Raw genomic sequence first — 20,114 nt, forward strand, 5'->3', positions numbered from 1 at the left:
GGTAACCAGGAGTTCATCTGTACATGTGCCTAAATAGTCATGAAAGAAACACAGAAGAAAGACGCATGAATGGCATCAAAAATAAGAAAGTAGATGAAAAACTACCTATTGGTGTATATGAAAAAATTAGGTACAACCTATATAAGCTTAATTCCACCTGCCTGTATTTGTCCTCAACCACATATTTATGAATGATTGTACTGACTGTCAGGACTTAACAAAAGGAACAAAACACTGTAAGCTAATATCTATTTGAAACAATATTGAATCTCTTTTTAGTGCAAAGTAGCAGGAATTTAATGATGTTGAGACAGATATTTTGTTTAAAAGGTGTTTTCAGCAGTTTGAAATTCAGGAAAGAGAAAGCTTAGACCTGTCTGGGTTTGTACCATTTTGCCTGAGAACCTCCGCAGCTAATGAGTGAAGCAAAGCCTTGTGAAAGTTGGGTTGAAATAGATGTTCATAGCAGAAATAAAATACACAAAAGTTATTACTTACATTTCAAAGCAGCTATAACAAACAAGCTTATTCATTATTACAAACATGAATATCCTAATACACCTAAAAGTGTAATCATATTCAGTCATTTGATACAAACTTTTCTATTTTGGCAGCTAACTGCTTGGAAATCAAGCAATAGTAGCTTGAAATTACTCTAGGTTTAAGCAAACATTGTTCACAGTTTAATCCTCCATTTGCTGTGGTTATCTCTTATTTGCCTTCCACAGGAAAATGTAGATTGCTCTGTCATTAGTAGCTGTCCTCCTGCTGCCTCCTCAGCCCTTCCCTCCAGTTGCTTCCCTTCAGGGGTGCCAAGCTCAGGGAAACAGACCATCCTTAACTTCCTTGAAGCAGCAATGTGAGAAGCCTTTCAAAAATTTTGCTCTAAATAGGAAATTATTATCTTAATATAAAAAATATTCAGTAAAGAAGGCTTTGATTTCCATTTGTGCTTTTCCTTGACTTAAATGTAGAGATGTATCCAGAAGACATTAAAAGACTTTCTGTATATCCCCAAGGCCACAGAGATACAAGAGTTTGCTGTCTAGACTCCTCATTACTTTTCCTCTCTTGCTTTTCAATTAAGTCCATGCCAGCAATGGGCTGGGAGAAAATCACACCCTTGAATTTTGCCAGGGTACTCTCCCTTGCTTCTCAAGAGAGCCTCACTCCTGCTAGATCTCTCTCCCTGCTTGAATCCGTACTCCTGGGATCTCAGCTTTCAACTCTGACAAAAAAAAAGCCTCTCCTGAATACCCTACAAAAAGGGAACTTCCTTCTCTAGACAAGTGTGCTCTTTGTGGGAGTGGTAACTGTGTTCAGCCTTGTAGGGCTTGACCAAAATTCAGGTCACAGTCACTGGGTGTACTCTAATCATTGGGCCATTGCTCAAGAGGCATCAACCAGTTTCTTTAGGGAAGGTACCTACAGCTCGTAGACATCAGAAGAGCCAAATCCAATCCAGAAGAGCTACATGAAAGTTAAGAATGTTTTGTTGATAATTCTCAAATGTAGCTAAGCGGGAAATAGTAATTTAACCATCTCAGGTGGGCAGCCTTTCTTCTGAACATATACACTTTCCGTGAGCTACTTGTGTTGTGGAGCTTTCCTCAGAAAGTAACATGTGCCATCTCAAGTGTTTTGATGCAAAAGAACATGAAAGTGGTCTGACTGGGTCACACCTCAGCTCAGAGTCTTATTATCAAAGAAGTCAAGTAGTGTTGACTTCTTTGATAACAAGTTGTCCCCCATCACAACTAGGGAAGTTTGTGATGCCACTGAAGAATATTCGTCCATCATTCAATAATTTGTCCCTCATTGATTTCACTGGTTGTCAGACATACAATAACTCTAACTGTAGTTTTTTTATATGAATTTGTCTAATCGCCCTTTGAAATCATGTAAACTTTCAGCATCTGAAACAAGCTGTGATAAGGAGATTCAGAGCTTAACTATATATTAACACAGATGGATTAGGGACGGCTTGTTTGAACCTCTCTCCTGGAACTGAATTACACTCTGGGATCTTAAGTGCTATTTACAGTTCCCTCTTGGTCCCTTAAGCTGGTAGTTTTATTCGACCACCTGGTTGAATAAAACCTGAAAGTAAATACCTGCCAGTACCACTGAAAAATTTGCCATCATTATGTTCAAGGTGTTTTTCTGGGGCGACATTGTGGTGTTCTGCTAGGACTAAACAGTTAAAACGGGGCCTCTTATTAGGCCTGTTCACCTCTGCCATTCACAGCACAACAGGAAGAATGAGAAATTTACATATAAAAAAAAATCCAATCAGACAAAGCTAAGGTTTTAGGACATTAAAATCCAGTTTCCCTTCATATGGAGAAATAAAAATTCAGTTCAGATCTTGGAGAAGAAGCAGTGAGGAACATTATTAAATATCACACTATCTTTTGATAGAGGAATAGATGCAGAATTATTGCTGGGAGTAGTTTAAATCTTTAATTCATATTGAACAACGTGAAAAAAAAAAGATGGAAAGAAAAAAAAACTGATTTATGTTGCAAATATTTTGGTTTTTCTTTTTTTATCTGTGTGCAAGCCATCTATTTGTTTGACACAGGTCATTTTCTTGTCATTGTACATGCCATTCCCACTGTGGTATTACAGACAGGCAAAACAGATAAACAGAAGAAGCAAATAAATAGCCTTCAGTGTGATGAATGTGATTTATAATTAACATGGACAGGGGAAAGATTCTAAGATGAGGCTTAGAAAAATTACAAGTCCTGATGTTCAACTTGATTCTAAATTTGACTGTGGACCTCTGATAAAATAGAATGAGAAAAGTCTTTATAAAGTAAATGATATATTATTACACAAAATAATAGGAACATGCAGTGCTGTAAGTATGAATTAGGCATCCTGTGGTTGACTTCTGCATCATATAAACATAATTGTCAGTCCAAAACTGAGAACAGAGCCAGGAATTCAGTAATCAGTGTCCCCTGTCCAGCTATTAGTGACTCCCAAAATTCCTTGGAATAAAGGACCCATATGGAACTACTCATGCAAGTAAAGCAAACTAGCAGAGCAGCCTATATAGGATAAGTAATATTATATTTGCCAGAAATGGAGAGCATAAATACAAAAAGTACCATTAAAGGTCACTGAATTCAATTAGATTTTTCTATTGTATTTATTGGCATTGAATCCTGATGGAAAAGGAAGACTTGCTTAATATAATGCATAAAATAACACATACAAGTACATGATTGTTAATCATGCCACCAGTACACTGCACCTATTGAGTGAAGGCCTAAAAGAGAATTTCTGTGATTGGATTTGGAAAATTTTGGGATGGGAAATTTGCTTCTAGAACTTCATGGAATTCCAAAGATGCTCCAGTGCTGACAATTCCCCTTGCATAGTGTGGACACATGCTTAGGGAAATGATTGTCTTTCTTACTAGTCTGCTGTGGTTTTCAACAGCAGATTTTGGGATTCTTCACTAAACATGAATCCATAAGGATTAATATCATCAATATAATTTTCTTCCAAATTGATGTTGGTCCAGAAATAACTTCATTCTGATGAAGGACCACTCTTAATTTACTCAGCTGGTCCCTTTCTGTATTAAGTTCTGTAACTTTAACCTAAAGTCCTGAATATCTTTCCTAATTTGTTAATACCACCTAAGTCAAATTAAGCCCATAAAATGAGCAGTTCTCAGTTCTCTTGTTTATTACATTGGATTCTTGCACAGGCAGACAATTTCAGACATTTCTCTTTTTTGTGCCCCTTAGTGCCTTGATTAAGAGTGCTCTCAAGACTGACATTTCACTAAAGGTATGTCTCATTGTTATCCATTTTTGCTGCAAATTTAACAATCTTTTGATCAATGCAAAGGGCCAGTGAGACAGAGACTATTCGCCCTGTGTATGTATTTCTCTGCTTAGGAGGTGGAACATATTGCCTTCCACAAATGATGGCTTCTGCAAAAGAAACATTTCCCTTTACCATACTTGTCTTACGGGTGCATCTGCATTTTCACTCCTCTTATGACCAGGGAAAGGCAGCAATGGGAGGTGCAGACCAGCCACAAGGAGATATGATGAAGCATATTAGTAGGATTCCTAGTAGTGATACAGCCCAAGGACAACCCAAAGAATCTGTGGCTATCTACAGAGTTCATTCATCGTTTGAGCTAGCTCACAGGTCTTTCCTGCTCCTGGAGAACCCAGTTGTTAGGATGCCCAACCTTCAAGTAATCTACTCCCAGGCAAATAATTCTTTGTTTTTAGAGGTTTAGAAGAGACCATCACCCTCTCTGAGTACTAATGCATTATGATATTTGGGATCAGTGTGAAGCATTTCACACTTTTATAGCACTGAGGTGTTATTAAAAGATAATATGCAGCTCCAAAGTTTCCAATTCATGTATGTTGCTATTTTGTGTATATTTTAAAGACTATTCAAAAAACCAGTCATATGAATATAAAGACTAGTTGACCTCCCAAGAAATTTGGGTTGCTGTGAGAAAAAACATAGGGTATAATTTTAGAATAGAGATTTTTTTTTTATTTGTAAATGCTTAGCAAATTAAGGAAATTTGCAAATGAATTAAATTTGTGAAATATACAGAGCTCTGAGTGTACATTCATTACTCATGACCACAGCATAGAGATCTTTTGAAAACAGTATGTTCGGTGCTTAATAACTCATTTTTTAAAGTGTTATTAGGAAATGTAGTAGGCACAAACAGAAATTAATCTACCTTTCTATATGTTTTATATAGACTAAGTTTTTGGTCACAATAATATAGCTTATTTTATGACAGAAGCAAAAATAACATTTATTCCCTTTCAATATTTTGCTAAATTATCTAAATCTGCATTTGATGAATATGACTAACCAGACTGATATACATTTAGTGACCCTGAACTAAAGAAAAAAAAAAGAAATAAAATAAATTCAGTTTTGTTGCTGTCACAAAATTCCGGTGAAACACTTCTGCTCACCAGCAGGCATGTAATGAAAAAAGTACTCCTGAAATCCTAAACCTAACATTTTCCTATTGGCCAGCATAAATGTTTTTAATGTAAAATCTGATCCCTTAATAAATTAGAATTTATGTAAAATCTGCAAAATGCTTTTGTAAGCAAGAACTAGTCCTGACAAAAACCTTCTGTGGCTAGGCTTACTTGCATGTCTATTGTTTCCTTGATCAGGAGGAAGATCAGTCCAGGAAAGAGCCCCTGGCACCTTCAATGTAAAGCAGAAAGTAAGGGAACTGGTAAATTCAAGAAATATTTGCTTTTAAAATTATGTTTTATTTGTGTGTCTCAGCCAGTCACAGCTTGTTTCAAGATGGTTAGCAACAGTATTTTCCAGTGTGTTGGAGGAGACAATGATTTTGCATTTTTTATTCAATGCACAGTCAACGTTGCCTAAGCAAAGAGATTAACTTCAGAAAAACACAGGCACATCTTCTGGGAAAACTTATTGTAGTGCTCTCTTAGGACTTTCGGTGTCTTGCATTAGATAGTGAAAGAAGATAATTCAGGTGTAGCATGTCAATCCTACACTCTAATGGGGACATGCTTTAGTGGTGGAGTTGTCAGTGATAGGTTGATGGGTGCACTCAGAGATCTCAGAGTTCTTTCCCAGCTTAAACAATTATGTGATTCTAGTAGTCTTTATCCATAGAAGATGTCTCATCAGCAGCTTTGAATCATCAGAGAAGATTTTGAATAAAGTCTTCTTCAGTTTCTGATGGATGAAGATGCAGGTGTGTGTTTCAATTGCTTTCAAATCCGGCTCTTAAAAAAAATGCGACAAAATAATTTAATTATGCACTGAGTATATTTTAACATCAAAAATCTACTGGCAGAAATGAGTTTTGTCTGCCTCTACTGCAAGAATACCACAGCTTACTCAATTATATGCTGGTAAGCAATTGTGTGAACACAAGTAAAAGCCAGGCTGAACCTGAGCGGATAAGCCTCACTGAACAGAAAATATGTTTCCTGAGAACTAAGGCTGCCCTACATATATTTGTGTAGCTTCTGTACATGTATACTTATCTTCAGCCTATTGGGAATATCACTTTCCCAGTGTCTTTCTGAGGAAAGGCAAGCTAGATGGGATGCAGAGCTGCAGCATCCAATGGGGAACACGGTATAAATAACACCGGTGCAGTCAATCTGCTCAGCAAAGTCACTTAGTGCCTGAGGGCAAAGCCAGCTCTCCTCTTTCAGGATGGCTCCTGCTCAAGCACTGTGGGGCTTTTGAAGCAAGTTCCCCACTCTGGGACTGGCATGAATGTGAGTGGAGTCTGCTCATGTCTGCCCTTTTGTAGTGGCATAAATCCCGCCAGAGTCAAAGTCCCAAAGAGCCACTGTCCATCCCAAAGAGACACTAGAGTAGATTTAGGTTTTCTTTACACTGTCTCAGCCATGCAGCACACCTAAAGTCTACGCAGCAAGACATGCAGTTGGGGGTGAGGGGCAGTAAACCAGAACACTGAATTCTGTGTGATATCCACCAGGCAGATAGAGGATCTGGATAAACTGGCTTCCATCTAATTGCTTCAAATCTATTTCAACATCTGCATCTGCATTCACTTCCTTAATATCTTCTCACACTCCATTCCCAGCTTTAAGTTCAAGGTGCTTGATCTGGATATTAAACAGTCTGGGAAATCATTGCAAAAAGAATTTACAAAAGTAATCATGCAAGTATTTAGAAAAAAATGGCTCTGCTTATACTCTCTTCTGGCCACACAAAGGATTTTACTGTCAGACACTTTCAAACAGAAAAATTAAAGCACAAACTAGTAGTAGTCATTAACAGTGTGCAGAACATGAGTTGCAAAACAGAAACCTGGTCTAAGTGTAGACCCCAGCCAGAATGGAAGTGCTCTGTATGACCTACTTCTTCCACCTTACATAATCAAAACAACTCAAACTTCTCTTTTTGAGTACATAACAGTAAGAACACACTAATTGCAGAAATCTGAAGGCCAATAATTATTCAGTATAATTATATGGTAGAATTTCTAAAATCCATTTTAGTATTTGAGAAAGTGTCCACTTGTAGATTTCAAACTGGAAAAGTAGAGGTATTTAAAAAGACATGGTGCTGCACAAATAATCTCTTAGGCTTAAACATTAGATTATATTTTATTTTTAAGAAAAGCAAATAGAAACACTCAATAGAATATACATTTATTGAGCATTCTAGAAAATTGATTCAAATCCATGTTCTTTCTCATATAGGTTATAGGCTTGATGCCAGGTGCTTTATTTTCTAGGTAAATAATATATATCCATTATCATTTTTGTGATAAATTCCACACCAGCTAAACGCCCCCTGGTAAGCTGCTTTTTATTTTTTTCGGTTGAAAAAGATTTTGTTCAAAGTTCCCAGCCAGTTCTAATTGTAAGTTTGTTTCTGGACAGGGAAAAATGAAAGGGAGGAAATATAGCCATATTTATTGGGCAAATCACATGCTATATGTATCCTTCTATTGGAAAAAAAAAAAAAAAAAAACTGTTGTGGAATGATAGGCAGAGATATCCAAAAAATCAGTCTTTGAGTTGGCAGCAGGATATTTATATTATAGTCCTGGCTCTGTCACTGACTAATTCAGGTTTTACTTTCCAATTCTTTGCATTTTTTAATTCCTTATGTGTCTTGTCCATTTAACTTAAAAAATCTTTGGCAAAAGACCATTTCCATAAGGTCTGTTGCTGTTCCATAGAACCTGGACACCCCATGCTATCAATACTGACATATTAGCAACAGCAAGCTCAGGGGAATCTCCCAGATTTGTTCTGACTAGGCAAAAGTAGGAAGAAATGCTGTAGCAGTGGGAATATGATCTTCTTAGAACACATTTTGAAGAGCCAATTGTAAGAAAACCAGGCTGAGCTTCTTTCAGCACAACTCTCGGCCTCTTGTTTTAAGTGCAACCCTCCTATTCATCTCCATTGTTCAGGGAGCTCTCTGTCTCTTTGCAATAATTTAGAGACTTGAAAGAAAAAGGATGGGGTTTTTCTCATCCTCAGGAACTATTCTAGTTAGGGACTGATACTGTTACTGTTTACAACCAAAAGAAATTCTTTGATGTCACAGAGGAATACCAGCATAAGCTAAGTTCAATGAGATAAAATCAGCCTCCAGTGCAAAACATCAAACCTTTGAAACACTAGTAGCTGACAAGTCGGTTGTTGCCGGTAAATTTTTTCCACTTGGCTGTATGGACTTTGAGCATTAGCTCAAATTTGCCTCTGAAAACATTGAGTCTGGTAGATGAGATGTTAGTATCAAAGACAAAGCATTTATCAATGAAAGCGTTGCATATAGTGCTAAGTACATGATTTATTATCAGTGTTAAAATTATACATGGCATCTTTATAAAATTAGAAACAATTGTTCTGCAGTCATGTATTAAGAAGTATGTGTGCATTTCATGAAATATTTCATGTAGAAAAGGTTTCTACTTTTTCTCAACAATGTTAACAAGGCTGTTGGATTATGACACCTAGTTTTATTTCTTCCTCTGTTTTTCATTTCATTTTTAGCCGTTTAGGAAGATCTTTTTCTAATTTAAGTTACCTTGACTTATGCTTGATTTTCCTAAATTACTTTACCCAAATGATCACAAGGAGAGTCTTTTGAATTAATGGAAAAAACCAAACTCACTCCCATTCTGCAGCTACATTAGTATGTTACATGCAATTATTTATGATTCATCCAAAATAGCTTCCCACAGCCCCATAAATCTTATAGAGTCAGAACATTGTGGCATCATATCTGCTGACATTTTTTACTCTTTTGCTAGGCATAATGCTCCTTGCAATGGAGAAGAACTGTTCCTACTCAGCAATGACTTACTAAAAATTCAGGGAACTGAGTCCAGCCAGACAGAAGGAAAGGAGGATTTATTTGTAGCAGGATGAAGCACCTACGTCCAAAACTGCAGTTGTCTAAATTCCTGCTTATTTTTTGCCACACCCTGGAAGTGCCTAAGCTCCGGAGGCGCCAGCTTTTCACATTAAAATTCTCCAGACTCCTGAAATTCTGCTGTGGGCATGTCCAGAAATGCCTCTCATGTCATGGCACCCAGTAAATTCACACTCTGGCACCGTCAGATCCAATGAACTCAGCTTTCCTGCACCTGCACCCATCTTGCCCAAGGGGCAGAGCCAATGAACATTCCCAAGGCACAGAGAGCTGCTGCTCTGCTAAGCACAGCAGCAGCTGTTGCTGCTCCTCTCTGCTGCACTCAAGAGCTCTGTGGTCAGGGCTTTTACCCTAGATGTGGGAAAGCTGGGGTTTACACCCTCCTGTGCCTGAGGAAATCAAAACCCACGCCCTTGCCACAAGGCCGGGGCTGTTCTGGGTGAAAGTGGTCTCCACCCTGCCCTTTGAAGCTCTTCCATCCTATAGGAGCCAACCACAGCTCCACAACGGCTGTGGAGAACATGAGCGAGCATGAACCTTTGAGGGGTTATGGCCCTTGTGGGAGGAGGCAAAGGAGGTTTCGATGCCCTTTCCTTCCCCTAAGGAGTTTCTGGGTATTGTGTCCTAGGTCAAATGTATGAACAGTCTTCTTGGAGCACATATGGGAAGGGGTTTCTCCAGTGCTTCTCCATGGAATGATCAGGAGCGTGGCAGCAGTGAGTTTAACCCAGTCACCTCTCCTCAGTGGACACTGCCACTGGAGCTTCTGAGTGCCACTGCCACTCCTCCTGGCTGGCTCTCACAAGGGCCTCATGAAGGCTGAGTTTCCTCAACAACTCCTCTCCCAAGAGAAACAAAAGAGCACTGCCATCAAACAACGATCAGTAGTCCAGTGCAGCATTTCTAGTACATAAAACATCCATTATACTCCATGTCCCAATTGCCCTGCAGTCCCACACACTGCCATAGCTGCAGCCACCCCTCTGGAGACCACCAGGTACCCCATATCCCCACAGCAGCATGGACACTGCTTGTCCTCATTTCCCAAGGCCCAGGATCCCTGCCCTTTACAACTTAATGAAGCTATTGTCTGTTTGACAAATTGCTTGAGGAGAGTCTTGAACTGGATTTGTTCTTTCAGGGGTTTTGGAGAACAAGTTGCATATTTCTTTGTAATATGCATCTGTCTCTGTGACAACTCTTCCAGCCCAGGGCTGCCCAGCTCTGCTAGCAACCATTGTTTCCCAGGAAAATTTTCATGAAGTGGTAGCAGCCTCTGGGACCCCAGCTCACAATGAGCTTTTTGTTTGGCCTTGACTGATGGAAGTCTCCAGTGACTCTCCAGTTTCTGGCAGTGAAAACATACGTGACGCTCAAGTGCCCTTCAGTTTGTGTCTATTTTCATGGGATAGCTTGTATTCCTTGTCCCATAAAGCCAAACCACCACCTCACTTCATAACCTGTGAGTCTTTTGGCTCCCCAAGCACATTGTTCAAAGACTAATTCTTGATATTCAGTGTGCTTCTTTGACTTCCTTAGAAATATTTCCAGTGAAAGTAAAACTTGCTAAATCAATGTCTGCATATCTAAGCAATCCACAGTGCATTTTGCCTCTTTTTTCTACTGTCAAACCCCACATGAGGATAAAGGTTTGACAAGAGAGAAGGGGTCTGAGCACTCACAGGTTTTCTGCCAGCTGATTTCTGTAGAGAAATATGTGATACACAATATATATGTAGCATTGCCAACATCCTCTTCAGAGGCACATTTGGGATGTGCCAAAGCAATGGAAAATTTCATTGACAGACAGAAACATGTAGGAAAGAAGTCTTCATACTGTCCCCACTGAGAGAACTAATTTTTTCAGGGCTGGTGACGGAGCTCGGGTTGGTACTTGAGAGGGCAGGCACTGCACAAACAGGTTTAGGAGAGCGTCCTGTGCAGCTTGCCAGGTGAGGACAAGGGCTGGACCTGGCTGGAAGCAATCATTCATAGTTACCTCAGGAGCTGTTCTGGGTATATTACTAATGCTAGAGACCCATACCCACCCCATAAATAACTATGTAACACAGTTTGTAGAATTCATTTTGATTTGGTCATTTATAAGGGATATGTTCATCTAATTTTAACCCTTTTCACTATGAAGAAGCCACAATGCTTCAGTGTACTCTGAGTATGATAGTCATACATGTTTTGTTTTTCCTGTAGTTTGCAGAATTCATGACTTTTTTTTCTGTTACAGAAGTTGACTACACTATAACCACTTCCAAATGCTTCCCCTGACAAGGATAAATCAGCCTGTGTTGAGCTTGGGGCTGCAATGGCCAGGTTGCTGCCAATATCAAAGCCTGTTTAAAAGTAGCTGAGGGATCTTAGTGCTGCTATAGAGATACAGATGTTTCACATTTCCAAATTTTCTTTACCAAATTTTTATGCTAGCCTCCTCTATGTGACAGAACTGAAATTTTTCTAAATGCTTAATGCTGCAGAATCAACTTCTGTTAAAATAAGACTGTGTTCTGCATGTCTTCCCCTGAGCTGGCAGGTGCTGCTGGCATGTACTGTGAATTGCTGTTTAGTCCTCCTCCAGTGATCCTTTGCACTTCTAGAACATTTCAGTTCAGGCAATGCTTCTATCAGCTCCAGCAGTCTGCTGCTCCTCTTGCTTTACCTCTAGTGCCCTGTGTTGTTGAGTAACCTCTCAGAGCTGAGGACCGTGACCTGCCTGTTTCCAGATATCCAGACCTGCACACCACTGGCCTTGCAGGACCCATTGAGGGGGAGAGCAGGGCCTGGAAAAGCCCAGGCCTGGAATGAAGCATGAAGCTTTTGCAACTGTGCTCCTTTATACACTACTCAGCTGTGCTTTTGTTATTTTTATGCACCAAACACCTGCACACTTCAAGTTAGAGGGCCTTGCTGATACCTAGAGATGATACCAAAAGCAGTAAATGACTTTTTCAGTTGAAAGAGAAATCTCCCCACAAAGAAAGCACTGAAGAGCCCATTGTTTTCAACTGTTTCTACTGCCTAGAAAACATTTTTTGATATCATATTCTGGGCTGCTTAGAAAGCAGTATGGCCAGCAGGTTGAGGGAGGTGATCTACCCTCTCTGCTCTGCTTGTGTGATCCTACCTGGAGTAGTCCACTCAGTTCTGGAGCTTCCAACACAAAAAGGAGGTGGATCTACGGGAGCAAGTCCAGAGGAGGAACATGAAGATGATCAGAGGGCTGGAACAGCTCCCCTATGGAGACAGGTTGAGGGGGTTGGGGATGTTCAGTCTGGAAAAGAGAAATTTCTGGGGAAATTTTATTGCAGCCTTTTAATATTTTAGGAGGGCTTATGAGAAACCTAGGGAGAGACATTTTACCAAAAATCACCTTTTTTTACCAAATCTATACTTGGAGGACAAGAGATAAGGTTAAGCAGGAAGAGGGAAGTTTACAATGAACATAAGGAAGAAATTCTGTACTATGAGGGTGGCAAGACATTGAAACAGGCAGCGCAGAGAAGCTGTGGATGCTCCATCCATGAAAGTGCTCAAGATCAGGTTGGACGGGATTTTGAGCAACCTGGTCTGGTGAAAGATGTCCCTGCCCATGGCTGGTTGGAACTAGAAGATCTTAAAAGGTCCCTTCCAGTCCAAACTATTATGTGATTCCAAGTTTCTTTCATTCTCTAAAGAAAATGAGATAGCTGCACTGATGGGAAAGTGATGCTTCATAAGGCTTCAAACTAGGTTTGTTGTTATTCTATTTGTTTGACATTAAGTAGCTCTTATAAAACTCATTCACAATCTAGCTGTGGTAGTGACAGATTAAAATCGCTTCCCCCTTTCTTCATGTAAGGTTACAGACCAACTGATTTCTGTAATATTCTTCATAATTTCACACCTGAGAAGTGGAATTTGATGATTAAGGTTGGAAAAGACCTCTCAGATCATCAAGTGCAACATCTGGAAGCTTTGTGTAGAACTAAATGGAAGGGCTGCATGAATGTTAGATCATACAGAGATGAGATATTGTGTGCCTTTAGTTTTGGGAAACACTGTATTTGCATGAGAAAGAACACACCAGCAATGACATCTGAAAAAAAACCCCAAAACTTCAGGTAAGGAATGATCATTTTGCTTTTCAAAATAATTCTATTTTCATGACATTTCCATCAGAAATTACTTGATCTGATCCTTTCAACAGAGCTGTTTTCCCTTCAGAACACTGTAGAACGTGTTACCTGAAATAGCAGCACATATTTTAGTGCAGGAACTTAAGCAAGCAAAAGCCAACAAACCTATTAAGGTGAGATGGCTTAAATCAGTTTAGAATACAAACAACCTGTTGTATAAAAGTATTCTTGGTAACAGATAAAGTGGCAAAAATGTGGCCTTCTTTTACGAATGAATTAACCTATGATAACTATTAATGAAGGCAGAAGGATCTTCAGACACAGGTAAAAATATACAGCAGCTTTAGAGTATGATGTAAGTTTTACACAACGACCTGTCCTGGTATGATTGATTTTTGACTTTTTTCAGTGCAGCAGACTCAGACCTTGTATGCATGCTGCACATAAAAGATGAAGCATTTTGTGCCTACTTTTGCAAAAGATATACTTGCAGGAGAAGACTGAATTTGCAAATTGTGTCTGTTTTATCCTGCAAGAACTCACAAGTATTTTAAAAAGAAGTTCTATTTAAGTGTCATCTTTAATCCCAGCTTCTTTCGCAGGGCACAAATAAATATTAGCTCCAGGAAAGCACATGCTGCCAGCTTAGGTCCTGGAGTGAAATCTTTACCACCATATATCTTCAGAGGAGAGTCAGATACTTCCTAATGGAATCCAAAACTATTGACATGCCAAGCTTGGACCTGCCTGAGATCAGTAGGCTCAGCAGGCAGCTGCTGAATCCTACTTTTTAGGGAGCACTAAGGTCAGGATAAGAGAGCTGCAGGAGGCCATCTCTGTCATTGCTGCTCTCCCAGCCCGGAGAAAGCCAGGAGGTGAAACTCCTTCAAAAACCTAAACAGTTCTCCTTGCAACTATCTTTATGAATAAACTGTTTATCCCACTGATTTCTTACTTGTTGGGGTTTTTTGGCTTGGATGATTTTTGGGGGGGTTGGGGGGGGGGGGCTGTTTTGGGGTTTTTTTGCCCAAATATACAATCCCAAAAGTAAAAGAAAGTAATTAATTTCCCTTCTCAGCCTGAGGGGTTCCAACCCACGACCGTCAAAAGAGCAGCCTGCATATCAGCGTATGAGATAGGAATAAAACTTTCCACCCACCTTCCCCACTGAAAATGAGCTGCAGCACAGCAAAAAATTCAGAAGGCACTAACTTGGAGCTGCTTGTTCCTGTCAAGACTGGGACAGCTCTGGACATGTATGGAGAAAATCTGTGCTCTGCTTTGTAGAAGTACAGCCCCAGGGGCCCAGGAGAGGGTGAAATTAAAAGTGGTGTTTAAAGGGGGAAAGTTCATCCAGGATTTTGCTGCTGGAAGGATCACAGCTCCATATTTTCATGCTTGCTCTGGATGGTGCTCCCACAGTTCTCACCCGCAGCGCTAGCACTTGAGCTCTGAGATGCCCAGCCTTGCACTGTGATCTAGTGTCAGCAGAAAGCATCTGCTCACTCTACTCTGCCCCTCTGCCCAGTCTTTGCCTTTGTGACCTGTCTTTGAGAAAGGGTTCCCCCCTTACTATCTCCCTTCTACCTTTGGACCGTGTTATATCTTCATGGTGATATATAATGCGAATAATAAAGTAAAATTCAGGCCCTGCTTGTGCTGGTGAGATCAGTGAAGCTGAATCTATTTGCAGCAGCTGAAAACTGCACAAAAGTATTCGTTTTCCTTCTTTGCTTGGGAAAACTGAACCCTTCATTTTCTGTTGCATGAAAAGGCACCACATAATGATTATTTTGGTGGATCATTTCCCATCCGTTCTCAGTTGCCCTTTTTTTCCTGAGTTTATGCTGAAGTCTGGACAAATTCTTTTAAATTGCTATATTTGTCTGTGAACTGCATCCTGACAAAAAGAGGGGAAAAAACCCATGAATTTTTATTTAACAGAAGATTTCTCAGGCATGTCTTGAAAAGGAATAGGAACGGATTCTAGGACTATCAAAGTGGTGTGACTGTGCAAACTTACATAGGATATTTCATCAGAGTTTGATAGCTTGATAGCTTTTTATTTTTAACCTGATATCTAAATAAAACTACAATAAATACAAGATTATTAACTTTTTTGGCTGTCTGTATCCCTGAGAAACAGAGGCACATATGTTGAAATAAATTAGTTTCTAGCTTTTCTTTTTGTGTCAGAAAGGTTGCATTACTTTTACTGCACACAGTATATTAGGAGCCTAATTAGTCTTTGTCCAGCACAATGATTCAGAAATCTATCCCTGCTCATAAAGCACTTAAGCGAGTGCTTCTACAAACCTAAATAAATTCTGCCTTAGTTTTAAAGCAAGAGGCCATATTTCCCAGAAAATGATGTGGTAAGATCTCATACCTAGTTTATGCTTCTTTAGAACAGCTATAAATCATGTCACAGTAAAATATCAGATCCAGCAACCCAGAGGCCTGAACAGCCTGCCCTATTTACATAGACTGAGTGATAGTGCTGATGCTTTAATCACTCCTAAAATTTGTCTTAGCAGATATCCTAATGCTCATTATTTTTGCAGTCACTTATGGCTACTGTTTATCCTAGAATTTGAAATCCACTTCCTAAACAGTCCAGGCATACAAAATTTCAGTTTTCTATTCCTCTTTCCACCATCCCCTTTCTTTCATCCCCTGAATATTTAATGCATTTGCAAGAATGAAATGTTTGGAGCATACCAGAAGCATAACAAGAAACATTAATACTGCAGAAGATCCCAAACTCTTTCATAAATAGACCTTTCCCTATGAAATTAATTTAAATCAGGGTTTGTGATGAAAATTTACATACAGCTAACCTGCATTCTCCAAGAATCCCTTTCAATATTTAAGCTAACACAGCATTTAACAAATATGTTTAAACATTGAAATCTCCCGTTGGCTGCCAGATGCCTAAAGCTCTACTACACTGCAAACACAAACTGCCCTTTTACACTTTTTTGTCCCTGTCATGCCATCTAAACAAAAAAGGCCACTAACTGAAGGAGGTATTGCAGAACATCAGCAAAATTACCAAGTCTAAACAACTGAGGAAAATAAATATTACAACCAATTTTTGCCCATAAAATCAGTCTCCCAGGAGATTTACTTTTATTTTAATTGTTAACAGGAATGTTTGAATGCAATAAAAGTTTCTGGGTTGAACAAGAGTAATTAATGAAGAGTTTGATGATGGGATCTTGAAGTAAACTCTACCTTGATTTTACTATTGACTGGTTTTACAGGGAGAGTTTGACCACAGCTGTGCCCTTCAGAATCATTGTACAGATCTGTTATGTAAAATATTGTTCTGAGATGAAAGGTAGACAATGTGACTCACATGATGAGAAAAACACCTCAAAAACAAAAAAACAACTTACATGAAGCTCCACTGGAATTTTGAAAGCACCAAACTTGTGTCAGATGAACCAGGGAGAACTTTTCAGTCTAAATACTACAGAGCATACAAAGTCTTATGACGCATTTTCTCCACTCGTTTGTTTATCTGATGGGTCCAGTTCTAAACTTAAAAATATGAACTTTCTTCTGGCTTTATTTTTATGTATTTATTTTACATTTAAAACTGATCCCAGCTTCTTCAGCTTCTTGTTCTATAGGGGTTCTTGTCAAATCTCCACATCAATATAGCTCCACTGTTGTGTGTGGGCTAGGATTGTGACATTTGTAAACTATAATCAAATGTGATTTTTTTAACTTAAAACAATGCACTGTTTTTAAACAGGACATTTTCATGAAGCTATGAATAACTCTGCCTCACACAGATTTTGAAAGAAAATGTATCATTATCTCCATCAAAGGTCAACCACAGATTATAACCCTCTTTTTGCTTGTTATGAAGAATGTCTTTTCTGTGGGCAATGATAAGATGTAGCAAGATATGTGTGAGAACAGAATCTTAGGCAGAATACATCATTTGTGTCCAAGGTCTTTCCATTGTTTTGTGATGTGTTAGTTGGCCAATACTGAAAAAATACACTTCAAATTTGTTCACTTCTACTCTTTTCCTTTCAAAGGTGTCTGGGGGGGCATTATGCATTAATTAAAGCTGATGGATGCTGATCCTTAGTTTCTGTGACTCCCAAGGCACTCAGAAAACAATCACCAAGTGAGGGCTGTTACAAGAAGTACTGATTGAAAAACAGTCCAAGACAAGAAAATCTGAGAACCAACCACATCAATTTGGGATCTGCAGGACTCAATTATAGAACAGGATTGCTGAAACACCTGTAGGTTTAGAATCCAAATATAACTTGTAGCATTGCTTGAGAAAGAGAACCATTTCTAGGCTGGACACATTCTGCAGAACAGAATCAAAACCCCATGGCAAAAATTTGGAACATGCTGTGATTTGCTCCCATTGTAGCAAAGTACAGTAGAAAGCTCCAAGGAACAATCAGGCCAGACTGGAACAGGGTGAGCTGGAGGAGACATTAGCTGAAGTGCTCTGTGACCAGACCTTAGCTCATCGCATGTAATGGCCAATGTTGCCTCAGACAGCCTAATTCCCACTTTGTATTTTGTAACTTCTTCCTGCAGGGCCGCGAGATGAAGCTTACCTCCAGCAGCACACGCAACTGTGGAGCTGTGGAACAAGCAAGTGCAGGAGCATTTTGGTTGGATCTGCAGAGGGAGAGATCCACAAACACGTGCCTAGTGTTTCAGACCACACAGGAGAGATTCACTCTCTAGCTGAGAAGCCGAGAGGAGTGTACAGTTCTCAGACAGGCAGAGCTCACCAGAACAATACGGGAAATCTCACAAAAAAAAAAAAAAAGAAAAAAAAATTCAATGGATTAGCACCAAAAGCAGTATTATGCAGCAGCCACTTAACATTGTAGACAAAAGCTAGGGTCCTGCTGCAGAACATGGCTTGGCAGAGACCTTGATTTCCTGGCTTGAAAATAAAGCCTCATTTGCCCTCTTTACTTCTTTTCTCCTGCTTCATTATATTATGCAATTCCAGTACTATTATTTATTGATTGATTGCCCTGCAAGAAAGGATCCCAGCACAGAGGAGAAAACACTTCTTAGTATTGAGCTTTTCTATAGGTGTATGGAGGTATTTGGAGAGGGAAGGATGGCACTGTCTCCACCCACACTGACATTAGTAAGACTGATGGTTCTTCTCCCACTAGGAAGAATTGCATTTGTTTAAAAGTGGGGAAAAAGACATAACTTATTGTTGGCTTGAGAGACGCTGAGCCAGTAACAATGCCATGCCATGACTGATTTGTTTGTTCTATTGCAGCCTATGCAATATCAATGACTTGAGAACATCCAGATGAAAGGAGGAAGATTAAGTAACACTGATTGGATTTCTCCACGCCTTCTTTTTTTTTCTCTCCCCAAAAAAACATTTTCTTTGGAATAGGACACATTTGGCAAATTATACGAAAGGGGATATATTTTCCAGGTAAAGTGGATGTTCTTGTACTTAAAGAATGAGACTGGTAATAGGGGTTTTCTGTTGAGTTCTCAGACATTTGTGACATCAGGCCATATTCAGCTCTGGCTATCACAGCAGCTCCCACTAGCTTCAGGGAGAGTTGTATCTGTTTAAGCCAGGTGTGCTCTTTCTGTTTGAGAATGACACAGATACTAATCGGTGACTTTGACAACTGTGTTTGTTAAGATAATGTTTACTCACATCTCTAAGCATTCTCAGGTGGTGCTGGAACACCTAACAGTTTTATCATTTACCATTAAATTATAACCAGCAGCCCAAAAGACCCAGATATTTCATTGTTCTGTTTTCTTAGAGGTCCGTACTATCATTCATTACAAAAATGCATTTGTCCCTTGTGTCTGAGTTCCTTCTCTACTAAAGCTAGCAGGGCACTAGGGAGACTTTGTTCCTCTAGCCTCAAAAAAAGAAGGATTATATATGTTCACAGGTAAAGAACAAATATTGGGAACTGCAGGCAGCTCAACTCATCTGTCTTCATGCTGATTTAGGCCTGCCTGGCTGTGGATCACTACCATGAGCAGCAGCTCAGGCTTTTCAATACATCCATTTTCATCAGAGCTTAGTTTAAAGAAAATAAATTTCTGCTATTATTACATTTCATTCTAATCTCCTTCAGAGTGGAAAAAAATGTCTAGTTCCATCACATTTCCTTTGTGATATTATTTCTTTTATGACTATAGTGAATTTATCTGTAGGTGTGTATGCATGTGTAAGTGAAGGGTGTCCAGTCTGAGGGTAACAGTGCCAATAGAGCCCTGGATTCCACACTTTTTGGGTATCAAGATAGCCTGCTATCCCAAGCTATTCCTGAGCTGATGGTATGTAGCTTTTTGTTCTCTCAATACCTCTGCCACTTTTACAATAGTTTCAGAGAACTGACTCAAGCTCACTCTGCACCAGGTAATCCATTAATGGGGGACAAAAATAGATTGAAGTTACTCAGTGCTCACTTTGAGATGCTTCTACTGTCATTTTCCAGCCTTCACTCAAACTGCTTGATTTTGTGGAGAATACAGATTACCATCTGAGGGCAGCTCTGCTAACGCTTTCCATTACATTACGCTGAGGAGAAAATTGCAAACCCCATGAAACAGAAAACAAAAAACAAAGCCATCCTACAAATCTGTGTTCAAGGACTTTGATTTGTTTACTCCAGTCTTCAAAACATTATCTTGCTAGGAAAGTGAAAATTCAATAATATGGACAAGGTCGTGGGAAACATAAGTCTTATTTTGGAGGCACTCACTCAACACAATCATTTAAGAACTACTCTTATTCAGCAAAACACTTGTGTTTACCTATTCTTATCATACTCTTAAGCAAGCAGGCTGGAAAAAACATCCATGCCACAGAAAATTCCACTGAAGTTAGCAGCCATGCATGAGTATTTCTGAACTGAGCTGAACTCAGAAATAGACATTTTAATCCTATAGCAATTTCTTGAACTTACCATTAAAATTTTGTGTGTATCCATTCACTTAAAAGAGACTCAGAATAAGAAAACAGACTATATTAACAAGGAATTCTAATTTTCTCAGTGCACTGAG

This window comes from Ammospiza nelsoni, chromosome 3, assembly GCF_027579445.1.
Source record: "Ammospiza nelsoni isolate bAmmNel1 chromosome 3, bAmmNel1.pri, whole genome shotgun sequence".
Taxonomy (NCBI): Eukaryota; Metazoa; Chordata; class Aves; order Passeriformes; family Passerellidae; genus Ammospiza; species Ammospiza nelsoni.